This window comes from Silurus meridionalis, chromosome 13 (genome assembly GCF_014805685.1).
Source record: "Silurus meridionalis isolate SWU-2019-XX chromosome 13, ASM1480568v1, whole genome shotgun sequence".
NCBI classification, from domain to species: domain Eukaryota; kingdom Metazoa; phylum Chordata; class Actinopteri; order Siluriformes; family Siluridae; genus Silurus; species Silurus meridionalis.
In genome coordinates, this window is record NC_060896.1 from 24,127,451 (window position 1) to 24,143,977 (window position 16,527).

The window sequence follows — 16,527 nt, forward strand, 5'->3', positions numbered from 1 at the left end:
ACAAATTACCAAATGGTTGGCTTGATTCCACAAAGTCCAATAGTATCCACCTTTTTTGTCAGCATTAAACAACCTTATATGATTGCCAAAATTACCTCATATTATTTTTGTTCGTTTTTACTCGAACTGAGTCATGCGAATGGCAACAAGATCGAAGGCATGTTAATTTAATCAGTACATGAAACTAGGGACCCCACTGCTCATCAGCTGCCAGCTAAAATAACTTCTGCATGTCATCTGCAAATTAACCCTCGTCTACCTACGGATGTGCATGTTTTTGATCATGTGCCTAATCAGTCTCTGCTAATTCATTCCAGACCACCCTCTCATCACTGACTCTCATATTAGCACCACAGCGAAATATCGAGAAGTTCAGAATTTGTTTTTCTGAATTTCATATATATGATTTTGTTCCAGGCTGCTTTTAATTCCTCTTTATTAGTCTCAGTTCTAAGCTTTAGCTCTTAATAAACTCCAGAAGATTTGGAAATTAAACTCAACAATACTCTAAAAGCATTTAATCATTATTTGATTTGTATAAAAATACCCGGACGTCTCTTTAACTTTCACAGTCCATTATTAAGCCCTCAGATATTCCATATATGGACTGCTCAATTCTACACTTCCATTCTCTCAACAGCACTCTGGAAATGTTTTAGTTTTTTTTCCCAATCAGATCATCTCTGACTGCAATATTTACATCTTACTCTCTTCCAAACACATATTATCAGGCACCATTTTTCTCAAAACTCTGATATTTGCTAGTATATTGCTGGCTTTTAACCTACAGATTTCTATCTTGCTCGTCTCATTATTGTAAATATTGCCTGTGTGGTATAAAATCACAATAGAAATAACATATTCAACCTTTGTTTTAACAGCTCCTAATTTGACTCTTAATAATTCATCATCTGCAACTACAGTACACCTTGTTGTTGTTCTTACCTATGTCTCTCGAGTACATAAGCAATTAACCCTTAGTGCCTTAATTGAGTACTAGGCATGTATTCTTTTATATATGATTGTCATTTTTTATTCACCCTAAGCAGCTACTTAGAGTCTAAACAGCTCCCAGTTGTGCCTTTGTTTCACTGCAAAGGCGATTAAAGTCATTACTCCATATTATATTTAGTGCATGTATAAGGGAAATTTGGGAGTTGGACAAACAAGGTAACAAAGTAAAGTCATGGAATAAAATGCAGCAAATTGCATTCATCAAGATTAAAGGCTAAGCTGCATGGCTAGCTAGATGTTGTTGTACAATGAAATTGCTGCTAACGTTTTCATGGGCAAATCAAACACTTCAAGCCCAATGCTAGCACGGCTTATATAGGAGCTGTGACAAACACATTTTCCTCTTAAATTGAAACTTAAACCATTTTATCATCCTAAATGGGATGGCAGTCCATTATAGGGATCATGTATAGATCCATTCCCACCTAGGTCCAATTAGTGTAGCCGATCCACTTGTCTACGAGCATGTTTTGAAACCGGAGATCATCAAGAAACAACATACAGACAGAACTGTGTCAAGTACAGCAGAACGCAAGACACTCAAAAGCAAATTTGGCAATTTAATGAAGCTGATCGCAAAAAACAATAACTTTATCAAAAAAACAGTCAACTAGTCATGTATTTAGCAAATAAAATAAAATAAAATTTTAAATGTGTGAAAAACAGGTCAATAACAAGGTTGGAAAAGACAATATCAAGGCTTGGTATGAACAGATGCACTGAGAGGAACTAAGCGTATACAATGTAACACTCAATGAAAGAAATTAGATTTAGACATGTCACATGTACAAGACAGCACAGTGAAATTCTTTCTTTGCATAACTCTGCAATGTTAAGATGCTGGGGTCAGACACAGAGGGTTAAGGGCCTTGCTCAAGGACCCCAAGAGTGGCAGCTTGCCAATACCAAGGCTTGAACCCTCAACCTTCCGTATAAGAAACCCACAGCTTAAAGGCTCTGAATATTTTGTGTGAGAGTAATTAAGTACACCTGAAGCATGTGTAAGGTGAAGGAACATGGTCAGGCTTAATTGTGGCCATGCTTGCAGGTTGAAATCACTGTTGGGAGCCATGAAGCTTGCTTGCAGCCAGTAAAGCTAGCTGCTGCACCTATGTGTCATTTGAAATAATGTCAACATTTACAGTTTATGAAAAACCGCAATCGCAAAATTGTTTTGGTTCTGATTCTCATAGGTTTTAACTCAGTTTCTGAATAATTTGCCTTGCCAACTTTGTATCGCCTATGGTTGTGTTATCGCCTGTCACACACAAATCAACTTCTCAAGTTACAAATAAATGAGTCCTGGACATTTTGGTGCATCGCTGCTGCTCTTAATGTAAGGTAATAATTGCCAAATGGCATCACAGCACAACCACATACTGTACACAATCTTCCCCAAACCAGTATTCATACACATTCCCACCATTTTGCAAACGGATTTTTGCACACAGCATGCGAGACCATTTACCTCCCAGTCATGTGAAGTAATCTTTTCATTTCACTATTTCCTAAAAAAAACGTCATAAAACACAGTGGGATCATATTAAGATTTAAGCGCACATTTGCCTACAAAGCAACTATGCATTTAGGTCTCATATTTGAAGCAGGACTTTTTTATAATGTCTTGCCAACAAACAATCCGGCTTCCCATTCACACAACAGCGTGTGAGATAATTAGACTGCTTTTAGCCAAAGAGTTTTTCAGAGCCTGCCACTCTTAATGGCGCCTTGCCTTTGACCCTCTACCATTAGGAGCAGTGTGAGTTCAACCCACGGTCATTAGCCACTAGACATTCAATTCTGCATGTGCAAAACCAGGCCCAGCATGAAGGACAGCCGAAGCTGGGAATCGTGTTTACATAGCTGATTGTTGGGTGATCAGAAAAAGAGAAAGAGAGTCGGGGAAATGAGAGCAGTAAATAATAAGAGAAATGGCAAAGAAGGAGGGGAAAAAAGAGTCTAGAGTGAACTGAGCAGGAGGTGAGGATGAGAAGATGGAGTACTAATGAGTTGAAAATAAAGATGATATTAGGAACTTGGTCTGGAGGATAAAAAGTACAGGGCTTGTTTTCACTTGTTTAAAGTGTGATGTGTTGTGAAACATGAATTAATGTAATACCCAAGTACCTTCAAAACTGTTTTGTATATTATCACTGGCAATATTCGTGCAATCATTCAAATAGACAAGTAAAGTAAAATCATTATTTTAAAGTAAGGTTTCATAAATACATTTCTATTTTTACACAGACTCACACAGGTAAAGTGATCTACATAATTTTTTTCTATTGATGTGGTTGTCGAAATGCTTATTGAGGCTGTTGGGTCATTATATTGACACTACAGTGCAGCAATTTGTAACTTAACCACTGGGTTAGTGACTGAGTCAATTTTAGTGGCAGCAAAAACAATGCAGATGTGATTAACCCATCAGGCCAGGGACTTCATGAAGGGAAAGACTTTTGATTTGCTGTAACCCAATCTGAGTAAATGCCATAGAAATAGCCACTGGTGGTGAGCAGAAAGAGTGGAGACATGCAGGCACAAAATATGCAAGTGGACACATGGTGTATCGCATTAAATCTGCTAATTTCACTAATACATTTCTTACAGTGTTTTAAGGACAATGTCGGCTTAATACTTAACACTTTGGCTAACTGATTGGAAGGTTGGTGGTTAACACCACCACAACCATAACACCGCTAAGCTGCCACTTTTGAGCCCTTAATCATGGACACAGTACCATTCTCTGACCCCAAATCCTAACAAGCTGGGACATGAAAAGAGAAGATTTTGTGGTGATTCATTGTATATGTGACAAACAGAGACTGGTTGTTTACCAAGAACAGCACTTCTTCAGCACTTGATGACCATCCGTGAAGTTTGCATTTATGAATACACCTATATCTTGTCAGATTAGCATTAGCTGTAAAGGCTATGGTAATTTATGAGCATGTCAAAAAATACTGCCAACATGCTAGCAAAATATAATGCTAAAACAAGGAATATTTTTCATCTTCCTAGTTTGAATGATGAAAAGAGTTCATAATGTGTTGATTTTCAAGGACAAGCTGTATTCAGAATGTTTCAGTATGGACAAATATCAGTCAGAATAAATATTTCTTTTTAGCAGCATGGTCAAGATTGCACATAGACAAGATCATTTCTCACTTTTTACTATAAATAAATAAATAAATAATATTTCAATAATGTTAATAATAATGTGGGGGTTTTTTTAGGTTTTTTTTTTATGTTTGTTTGATGCAATTATTAGCCAAATAGAATCTCCCCCTCCCACCACCAAAACATAAAAAAATGATCAAACTTGACAAGCATAATTCCATTTTAAAGTGTTTTACATTAAATGCACTTCCCTGTAAGCAAACCCATCAAGACTGAAGCAGTGCGGAACGGTAAAGCACTTCTTTTAAATTTAAGGAATGAACCAAACATATTTTTCACACTTTCTTTAAAAAAAGCATGAAAAACATGATGTGCAGAAAGGGTTATCCTGTAACTGTGATTGAAAACACTGGCTTGTAGGGTCCTTAGAGCTTTTTTCATTTCGAGTTTCAATCATTTGACCAGAACCACCTGCAGAAGTGTAAATTACACAATATTGAATTATTGCAATACAGAACATGGACTGAACCTTATCTCAACCCTAAAATTTAGGGTATATCTAGAGAAACTAATTATATGTTTATTAGGTATGTTATTTCTTGGAATTTAGATGGCAGTGGTATCTTTCATAGTATGTGGTGAGTAGGATATCAATAACCTCTGCTGCATTGATCAAAACCTTTTAAAATCAGTTTACTGGCTTAAGTCAGATTGCCTTAAAGAACAAGTCTTATCCATCAGATATAATCCAGTGACAAAAGCTTCTACTCTGTCAACTAGAAACATTTTGACTAGAAGATTCAACCTGAAGAGCACTGAGCATTGCAGTATCAATTTTTACATAAGGATTCCTCAAGGTAACCTTTAGGTTCAATAGATTCAAAATGCATTCACCAATAAGAGGAACCTGGAGGACTTTGTATGATTATGCTTATGATCCAACATAACATACCATCTTTTCGCTCTTTCCTTTTTCTATAGCTTAAAGTGAATGCATGCAGATGCCTACACCCACATTACCGACTCTTAACAATCCAAGGGCCTTGGCGTGGAGACATAGACAGGCAACACTGGAGAATTCTGAAGACTGTTGTGCCTCAGGGTCACACCATTCTCTATAATAGACTTGTGCTTTCAAATTCCCAGTGTGCTGACAGACGGGACAAGTCAGGCTGAGGGACATGACATACTGTGTGTGTGTATGTGTGCGTGTGTGTAAGAGAGAAGAAGAGAGAAAAAAAGAGAGAGTGAAAGAGTAAGAGAGAGAGAGAGAGATAGAGAGAGAGAGAGAGAGAGAGAGAGAGAGAGAGAGAGGAAAAGAGAGCGACAAAGCAGTAAGACAGCCTCACTTTCATGTGTGAAGAAGACAGAAAGGGTGGGATTAAGCCAAATACTGCCTGGGGTGCCAAAAAGGATGGACTCTTCAAAAAATCATTTCCTCCAACAGAATTCCTGAAAATACATTCTTCCCTATGCCTGACACCGCCTTCAGAGACATGTAATCACACACCGAGCATTTGACAATAAGCCAAGTCACATCTAGAGTACATTTATGGATAGGGATGGCATCAGCTGGGTGTGGCACACATCTTTTCATCTTTTTCACAATCCAGAGTCATACAACAAAACAACATGACCAGATCAATAGTTTTAAGCATATTTCATACTGCCCTTATACTGAACAAATACAAAGTGCTGTTTAATCTTTAGGTGCAATCAGTCAATATTTGGCAGGGAAGCTCAGTTGTACTAAGTGTCTTGGTCACAGAGCTGTCAGGCACCTGACAGGGGAACTAATTGGTGGTTGTTTGTAGCACATCACACGTGTAAAGTCTGTCGAATTTGGACTGGATATGACCTTCCAAATGTCATCTCTGCTAACCAGGTTTTCATGTCGGTGCAGAATTGTTTTAAGCAGTGTATTAGACCAAGCAATGCTCAGCAAAGGTGTACACAGTGTATTCGAACACCAAAGGGATGTCTGCTTTGTAAATGTCCACAGCCAAGCAAAATGCAATAGCACTCTTGACGTTAGCAGTGTTTATTTAATGCTCATGGGGATGCATGAATACGAAGCTATGAGGTCCTGGATCGTGCTTAAAAGAGCATGTTGGGCAATTCAATTGTGCGGAAGGGGGATGCTGTCCAAGGTGCTGAATCCTATTAACTTGTACGGACTAGAAAGGACTCAAGAGAAACAGGAATATGTATACAAATAAACCAGTATAGTCATTATTAGATATCACAACTAAAGGTCCACAAATAGAACTGAGATTCTAACAAATCACAATAATTCAATGACAGATTGGGGTGTGATATATTCATTTCACCGGTTCTATATTTAGATTATGCGTCGAATAAGGCGCCAAAAATCCAAACGCTCTCTTATTAAATCTAGATGCTGATTACACAAGAGAAAGAAAACATGACAAGGATTGTTTTACCTTATTTTTGGCTTCGGATGTTTTCTGAGCTCTTGCGCTGAACTTCGCCTCCGTGCAACACGCCAAGAGGAGCTTCGAGGAACACCGGGTTGCTTTTATTTGCGCCAAGTCCAGCACTTACATCCACACGCGGACACACACACGCACACATCCGCAAACATATAGAGACATATAAAACAAGCGGCTTATAGCAGCAGCCCAACGCGAGTTGTGTTTTTCCGGAGTAGAGACGCGCTCCGAGTCATTGCGCTCGCGCTCGGCTCCTGTAAACGCTGCTCCGACGTCCTTGGCAAAGTATCCACATCTACATTCATCAAACCTCTGGGAACCAATAGCGCATCCTGAGCGATGTAGTCCGCTGTAAAGGCATCCGTGCACGCCAAAGCGATCAGGGCGGAGACGGGATAGATGCGATGGATGGACGCATACAACAGGGAGACTGCTGTCGGTATTATTAGTAGTAGTAATATTCGATTCTTTTACGCGAAAATCAACCGACAGGATCCGAAATTCTCCGAATCTGGTCGGGTCCGAAACCTGGAAGAAATGTCCCCGTGATGAGACAGAAACTGTCCTGCCACTGGGAGCTGAATTGGTCACGCTTCCTCCTCCCGACGCGGTTCCGCGTGTGTGTGTGTGTGTGTGTGTGTGAGAGAGAGAGAGAGAGAGAGAGAGAGAGAGATCCTCCTGCGAGTTTTATTTAGATAAGCTGCACTAGACAGACAGACAGACAGACAGACAGATAGACAGACATATAGATAGATAGATAGATAGATAGATATATATATATAGATAGATAGATAGATAGATAGATAGATAGATAGATAGATAGATAGATAGATAGATAGATAGATAGATAGATAGATAGAAATGGAAAGAAACAGGGCACAAAGAGGTGTGCATGTGCACTGAAAGAGGTGGTGTTCTTGAATTTAAATTAGTGCAAATATAGTGCGTGAACTGAATGGGTCCCTGATTTAAAACGTGACCTGCATTTTTATTTCCATCCCCTCAGTGATAAATGATTAAACTGAAGGATGACAAGGTCAATACCTGGGTGATTTTGTAGGGATACAGTTACTGATTGTAGCCCTGCTGTGGATATGTACAATTTGTTTAATTCAAATTACATTTTTAATTTATGTTTGGTCAAAGGTGGTCTTATTGTGGTCTCTTTCCACTCATGGGAGGGGACGGGGGTGACACCTGCAATGTCAAATTTAATTTACATGTTCATATTCATATGTAGTCACATTGGAATATGGGAGTATGTACGAATAAGAACATGTAAACAAATGTCAGCATTTTAACAGATTCCTTGGAACCTGGATCCCATTTCAGCATTCCCATTCCTTGATTCCCATTTCAGCATTCCCATTCCTTGATTTCCATTTTAGCATTCCCGTCCCTTGGTTCCCATTTCATTCCTCGATTTACACTTCAGCATTCTCAATCATCGATTCCCACTTCAGCATTCCCATTCCTCTGTTCCCATTTTAGCATTTTGACAGTTTGCTGGGGGAAATGTTTGTTCTTTTTTTTTTTTTTTTACAATAGAAGCTTTTATTGTAGCGATATTATAGTTACTTTTATTTACACAGATAAAAATCCATAATATATTTCTACAAAAATGCTATCTCCGTCAACATCAGCAATTTTAGGATCTAGATTTTGGGTCTTTAATATGTCATTTTTAAAGGATTTAACACAGTTAACATTTTAATTTATCCACAAGGTGTACGGAATATAGCAGGACATTAACGATTATTTCCTCCAACCCAAGTGAAGCACATAAAGCCATCTATCTATCTATCTATCTATCTATCTATCTATCTATCTATCTATCTATCTATCTATCTATCTATCTATCTATCTATCTATCTATCTATCTATCTATCTATCTATCTATTCTTTACCCTAAAGCACACCATGGAAGAAATCATTTCCAGTGCTCATCTCCACAATAGTATTCTGAAGCCCTTTTACAAATACACCAGGGAGCCACAGAAAGAAACCAAATTTCTTATGTGGAATCCTTTGTTAACACAGCAGAAGAGTGAGTGAAAGATGTGTTCTCCTGGGGTTTGTGTTGCACTGAACCCCATTACTAACAGAAAGCTACATTCACACTTGAGTTCACTGATATGTATGAACTTTCCAGTTTGGTTCCTGATTTAAGTAAACTTCATAAATGCTGGATGATCAGAAAACCATTTAACACACCGGAGCAGAGAATCATTGCCTGTGGTGCAGACAGTGTTCCAGTTCATCCGAATGGGGTTTAATTGGCGGAGGTCAAGGCAGAGTAAAGACCACTAAAGGTCCTTTCACACCAACCTTTATAGACAATGTCTTTATGGAGCATTGTTTTACTGAAACTGGTTTGGTTTACTAAGATCCAGTTAAGTGGTAATGCTACGACATACAAAGACATTGTCTAGCTGGGGAAATGTGTGGCCATTTATAGGTGTTATGGTCAGGTGTCCACATGTGTTTGACCACACAGGGGGAAATGGGAGTTCAGTAGCTCAGGCTATGGGTTACTGATCATAAGGTTGAGGGGTTCAAGCTGTAGCATTGCCAAACTGCCACTGTTAGGCATTTGAGCAAGGCACTTAATCCTATCTGCTCCAGGGGCACCATACCATGGCTGACCCTGTGTTCTAACTTCAGCTTCCTGAGAGGCTGGTATATGCAAAAACATTGCATTTCACTGGCTCCGTACTTGTACTCTCACACTGGCAATAAAGTATTCTGCATCAATTTGACAATAATTTTGAATTAAATCTAATATAATTTACTTAGTCACTCTTATTAATGACTTATTAAGGGTTATTTGATGAGTGAATGGTTCTAGGTTTGAGGGGGTTGTTGTCTATAAGAGTCAGCATAAATCATTTAAGTGTCCTTTCAGTGGGACGACCCAAAGATCTAATAACATATCTGGTTCCATGGGAAGTTTTTCTTTCCATGTTACACTGTGAGTACAGTCTTCTATGAACCCATGAACAAAAGCACACTTGAATTTGTTAGGTTCAGTGTATTTGATGTTACGGTTTTCAGCTTCTGATTAACCCACAGTATATCAATTAAACCTGGTTACTCCATAATTACACCTTAATCATACCACTGCATATTCATACTAGATTTTATCATTTAAATTGAGAAAACTCTGTTAAAGAACAGATTGGTTAATAACATAAATTACAAAAATGATGTTTTAATTCCAATATATTGTTACATGGGGGAAGTGTTAGCACAGTGTTTAAAACATTGGTCATCTGATTTAAAGGTTTACATCCCAGTAGCATCTACCTGCCACTGCTGGGCCCCTTAGCAAGGCCTTAACGTTTATTTGCTAAGCTGAATCAATTGCTCTTGATAACAATGTCTGCAAGTAATTAATGTATTTTTGTTTAATTATTAAAACATACGTGCAATCACTGATGTGTTGCAATGTTTGCTAGGAGTCTCAGGTGTTAGCATTTTGTATCAGTTTGTACATTTTCTGACATGATCTACTATTGTTTTTCTTGGTCACATGATTTTTTTGTCTTATCTACTAACATTTGCTAATTCTATTAATTATATCATGTTTATGTAATATTTATAAAAGATTTAAAAGCCTAAAGTTCATCTAGTTCAGCTCAGCTTTGTTGAAGAATTATTGTCTTTCATTTGATTCTCAACACACCAACCCGATTTTTTGGGGGGTAGGTGTACCCAAAAATATTTCTGTAAATATATTTTTACCACCTTTGTTGCCTGTGAGTCACATTTCAACACTGCCAGTAGAAGTGTTCAAGAAGCGACCTGGATTTCCACGAACAAACAGAAACTTCTTTTCTATAATTGAAAACAATGCTAACAATATTTCCTCTCAAGCTCATGTTGATGTAAGAGGGCAGTGATGTACCAGAGTAGGAAGTTTAAATAAAGTAAAGATCTGATGAGGTAAAGGTTAACCACACAAATTAGAATATCTTAATTCAAGCATCAAGACATTTTATATGTTCAAACACATTTTCTTTTACACACTGCAGCTATTCCTTTCCCTTTTTTGAAATATGTGTCTTCTGGACTGAAATATTTTCTAAGTACTCCTAGAGGGAAAGTTATACTCTGCATTTCTAAGAGGCGTTTTATCTCTAAAAACTTTGTTGCCTCACTTCCTCAACATGCCACAGCAGTACGACGTCTAACCTGCTGGTCCAAAATGTCAACAGCAATCCAGTATTCAGTCCAAACACACACGCACAGTAGGTTGTTTGCACTGTTGAAAGAAGAAAGAGGCAAAAAAGCACAAGAACATAGGGGGTTCTTTTTTCCACCCTCATCACATCAGCATGCTATCAAACGTAGATAAACCTACATTATACAAGCCTTAATGATAATATGAACATTTTTAATAATATAATAAAAAATGTTGTTTTAGCATTAAGTCAACATGCAAATGAGATGAAAATGGTACAGATAATGTACAAACATCCAGCTGGCTAATCTGCTTCTTCGCAGCATGCTTAAGAGAAGGAACTTGTGAAGAGCAAATAGAGAAAGTACTGCCCCAAGTATAATTCATTTTTCTATATATGTTCGCTAAATTATTAAGTAATTCTGCTAATTATACTCATTGGAAAAATACATATCCAAATTAATAACCTGTGGCATGTTAACAGAATATTGTTGAGATTAATACAAGTAACAAATAAAGGCTGGTAGATTGGGGTGTAATGGTAAAATATTGAATGAAGAGTGGCATAATGTTCTCCACACTAAATCTGAAGTCGAATATTTGTAAATAAATGAGTTAAATTGATTGATGGATTGATTAATTGATTGACTAATATATTTATTTATGTATTTTTGCCCACACATTACAATGGCTATTAATTGAAATAATAATGAGAATTTTTTTTTTAACTGTTCCATTTAATGTTGCATCCCCATAGTTTCTTGTTGTTACTTATGACATTAACACTGATATGAGCACTCATTCTTTTAGCCCAGCAGCTTCTCTACTGGTTTTTTCTTTTTTCTTTTTTCTGAAGAGAGGGAAAATACAGTTACTACACGTTGTACAAATATGTTTTTTAAGTTACTAAGAATTTTTTATGCACAATCTAATCTGTCCTGATTCTCAAGATTTCAGAAAAGGACTATGCTTTATATGGACAACTGCACCAATGGTATAATACAGCCAATATCAAATTTCAAATTTCTACTTACAACATGAAAATTTAAAGTTTTAAACTGGAGAATTATCTGCCCCCCCTCCAGTTCTTTTTTAAAATCCGATATTGGCCCCAATTCCCCATCTTATTATATGCGGTTTTCTTCATTTACAAGACAGACGGACGAACAGACAGACAGACAGACAGACAGACAGACAGACAGACAGACAGACAGACAGACAGACAGATAGATAGATAGATAGATAGATAGATAGATAGATAGATAGATAGATAGATAGATAGATAGATAGATAGATAGATAGATAGATAGATTGACAAACAGACAAACATATAGTTAACACCACACAGACACCTGTGCTCTGGATTACCCCACTTATAACATTTTAAGCCATAACTGTAACAGTGTAGCAGTTTTTTGCTCCCAGATGCATAGTCTGAGAAAAATAATTAGAGAGCTCAAGAAACATTTGTTTTATTCAGATCACAGGGAAAAAAAAAAACTTTCTGGACTACCGCAGAGGCATGATATTATTAGAGTTTATACTACATGTAGTATAATAACAGAGTTTTTAGACAGTGTTGCCATGTTTAAGTCTGTATGACAAAAATGAACAAAGAATGTTCTTTCTTTCATTTCCCAGCAATGAATATAACCCACTGTGCGTTTGAGTTTGGCCAGAGCAGTAGATTTGTGTTGACGTGTTTCTTCTCACTGTATATCCATGTTTTAAGAAGGTGGCCTGCAGTGTCGAGTTCACAGGCCTTGCAAAACACAAAGCAGCTCTGTATCCTTAGAGAGAGAGAGAGAAAGAAAGAAAAAAGAGAGAGAGAGAGAGAGAGAGAGAGAGAGAGAGAGAGAGAGAGCTCCACTCTGAACTTGCTGACACAGAAAGAACACATCTTATTCCTCATAAAACATTGTGTTTGCAGATGATCGCTTCCTGACCATAACACTGACATTACCGTTTCATTTTATAGCCCTAAGAAACAATTTATCATTTTATGACAGGAATTTGGTCTGCACTGCACAGACACACAGAGTAGAGTGTGTTGAAGTACTTTATTCTGTTTATTATTTAGCAGTCTATGTTTTGTTTAATTACCTAGGCATCATTTACAGCAATATATCTGAATGGATCATTTGAAAACTTGCAGTTTATCTTACTGTCATTACATAGACAAAATAGGTCTATAAAAGCTTTTCAGAAGGTTTCCAATACCATCTAATAAAAAATTAAGATACTAAGGAGAGATATAACCAGGTGGCAAATAAAGGAAGCAAATAAGGCAACTTAAATAGCCACTATTTACAACCATGCTCAGCTGAAAAGCATCTCTGAACACACAAATTGAACCTCAAGGCAGATGGGCTAAAACAGCAAAAAAAAAAAGTTCAACAACTGAAATTTGAGTCTTCAGAGGGCAGATGATCAGAGGTCACATAATGGCTGAGGCGACTATTTAAACAAAGTACAGTGTCAGGATGAACATGCAGAGGGTGGAATAACAGAACCGGACTGCTGAAGGCCATTTTGTATTGACAAGGTGGAGCACTGAGATAAGAGCTTTCCCTGAGGTTAAGTGGAGGTAAGCATCAGTCCTATTCCAAGCTGAACGAGTGCAGCTGTCGCTGGAATTTCCGAATATTTGTGCCAGGTGACTTTGTGCGTATTGACAGATGGAAGAAAGAGCAGGGAGTTAATGGGGCCAGCAGCTTGGCACTCTTTTTAAACAAGACAGCCAGGAACAGAGGAGGTGCTGTTACAGATGTTACGAGTCCCAATTCGCCTCCTGGTCCAACTCTGGCTGGAGGACACGCCTACAGGCGCGTTACTGCAAATACATATTTAACTGCTGCATTAAGCTTCAGTGCTGGAGGCAGTCTCACACAGTAAGTGCGGCTAGAAATGCCAAACTGCATTCCCACGGAGAGTGCATATGGCAATATGGCATTTAAAGTGCAATTAGACTAGAAATCTCTGAAGGTATAATAACAGAAAGTAGACGATGAATGGTTGGACTGCAATGTTTAAATTTGCAAAAACATTCTAAATTTGCATTTTTGACCTCCCTGTAATAATAGGGTTATAGGGTTTTAACCATTTGTTTAATTGTTTTTTTTAGTATTGTACTATTTTCATTTTTGTCGCAAAATCTTTACTTACTGCACACCAATGGTTACTAACAATTACCCAAATAATATAATTTAGCAAAAATGTAACATAAAAAAAAGAACCCTATGGTATCTATTTTGTCTATGCTGTTGCTTTTTAGCAAAAGCAATAGAGAATTCAGTGTATATTATATATATTGTATATACAGTGCTTGTCAAAAGTTTGGACAATAATAGTCTTTTTATCGTTTTTAAAACACAGGCATGGTCCTTTAGTTTCTATGCAACAAACTTGGGAACAGGTAAAAACACACAATTAGACAGCTAAGAAACATGTTTTTAAGTTAAGAAACATGTTGTCTATATCTGATGCAGAGAAGCTCTCCACGCATTCCTGACCTCCAGACTGGACTATTGTAATGCATTACTAGGTGGATGTCCTGCATCATTAATAAATAAGCTACAGTTAGTCCAGAATGTAGCAGCTAGAGTTCTTGCAAGGTCAAGAAAATATGACCATATAACCCCAATCTTATCATCCCTACACTGGCTACCTGTTAAGTTTCGAATCCACTACAAACTACTGCTTATTACTTATAAAACATGTACAAATGTAAAAAAAGGAAAAATGGTTTGGCTCCCATGCACTGTACTGTCTTTTAACACGTTACAATCGTTTCAAAACTCAGGACTTCAAGTCGTTCCTAGAATAACAAAGTTCACTAAAGGTGGTAGAGCATTTTTACATTTAGCTCCTAAACTTTGGAATAGTCTTCCTTCCTCTCCCAGAATAAGTGCAGAATAAAAACTTATCTTTTTACCAAAACCTACATATAACACACATCATATCATAACCTTGTGCTCCATTACATCTGATCAAATGCACATTATCAACTTGTGCTTGTTAATGTCATGAACAGCAGCTACGCTAATTCCTCTCTCCTGCTTCTCTTTCTCTACCCATCCTGAGGTTGCTCCAGCCCCAGAAGATTGTGGACCTTTAAAGAAGTAGATGCCAACCCCTCAAACATTCCGAACCATCTAGAGACGTACCAGTGAACAATTGGATACCACTTTATGTGGAGTTTTGACATTGGACCTCTTTGAGTGTTTAAAGGCTCTGGCATGGAGAAGCTGGTGTTGGATCTGTGATGATCGCAAATGTTGAGCTATTTTATGAGTTGCTCAGTAGCTCCTAGTTTTATAACCACAAATATATGTAAAAGACTGTAGAAAGATCATTACTCATAATCTTACACTCCAGTGCTTATGTTAGTTCTCACTCTCCAGTGTTCTGTATTGTTTAAAGATTTATTATCACACTCTTGATGTTACCCAAATGAGGATGGGTTCCCCTTTTGAGTCTGGTTCCTCTCAAGGTTTCTTCCTCATAACATCTAAGGGAGTTTTTCCTTGCCACAGTCACCATGGCTGCTCATCAGGGATAAATACACATCGTTCACCTTAAATCTTAATATTCTGTAAGGCTGCTTTAAGACAATGTCTGTTGTGAAAAGCGCTATAGAAATAAACTTGACTTGACTTGACTTGACTTGACTTGATTCGACTGGAAGAAAGTTCTGTGGACAGATGAGTCTTTGACATACTGTCTGAAGAACTTATATACGAAGGAGAACAGGAGAGAAGATATTAGCAGATATAGCTTAGCCTTATATTCAAACATGGAGGTGGAAAGTTAATAGTTTGAAGTTGATTTGGAGCAGAGAAGGTTGGAGGCTTATTCCAGGTAAGACCATTTAACCACACAAGACCATGACCCAAAGCACATGCCCAAGTGCCGTAGGCAATACTTAGAGAGCAAGCTGGAATGTTATCTTTAATAAAATGGTCTGCCCACTCACCACATTTAAACCCTATTGAACTGCTTCGAGGGTGAACTGGATCACAAGATCCGAAAGAAATCTCCAAGTGAAGAACACTTTTGGCAAATTTGACAAGAAGCATGGCAAAGTATTTCAGCTGAATGCTTGAAGAAACAAACTGTCCGCATGCAAAGAGAGTGCAAAGCTTTTGTTTATTTACAGTGGGGATTTTTCAGTGAAAATAAAGTTTAGGAAAATCAAGTGCTGTTATTATTGAGTCCTCCACAGTTATTGAGTGCTCTACAAAAGAAAGACAGGAAAAGCTCAAGTTTGCAGTAAGACATTGTATAAATTTGTTGAATTTGATTTTCACAAAAATGTACTTTTTAAACAGTAATCATATTGTAGACACCAGGATCTACACCACTATCTACACCATTATCAAAATATTCTAATTTCTGCTGAATATGTATTAATTGCACATTGTGATTGTCCGAGAATGGAATGTGCAGGTTCTTAAAAGCTTTCTATCAAAACCTTGATATTTTGTCAGTGTCGGGATTCACTGTCATTTCAAAAGCACAGCAGGTAATGCCAGAATATAAAGCCTTTCCCTGTGAAATGGTCAGTGATCTATCATTTTTTTATTCTGCTTAATAACTACTTTGATCAGCCTTGACATAACACTTTAGCAGCCCCTTTGGCCAAAAGCACTGCTAATAGAACTGCTAATAGAACTATACCAAGCTCCAAGCTTGACCATATCCAAGTGCCTTGTGTTGCTGTGTTTCTTTACCAAACCTGTCAGGAAATCCTCAAAG

The 16,527-nt window shown here is 37.6% G+C and overlaps 1 protein-coding gene across 1 annotated transcript in view; it reads right to left on the bottom strand.

Moving 5' to 3' along the window:
- The window catches only part of si:cabz01090165.1 (uncharacterized protein LOC100333421 homolog), a 172,585-nt gene extending 165,382 nt beyond the window's left edge, over window positions 1–7,203 (bottom strand). The window contains exon 1 of the mRNA XM_046865363.1: window positions 6,579–7,203. The gene's annotated coding sequence lies outside the window, so the exon portion shown is untranslated. The remainder of the gene's footprint in view (window positions 1–6,578) is intronic.
- Between the last annotated feature and the right edge of the window lie 9,324 nt (window positions 7,204–16,527).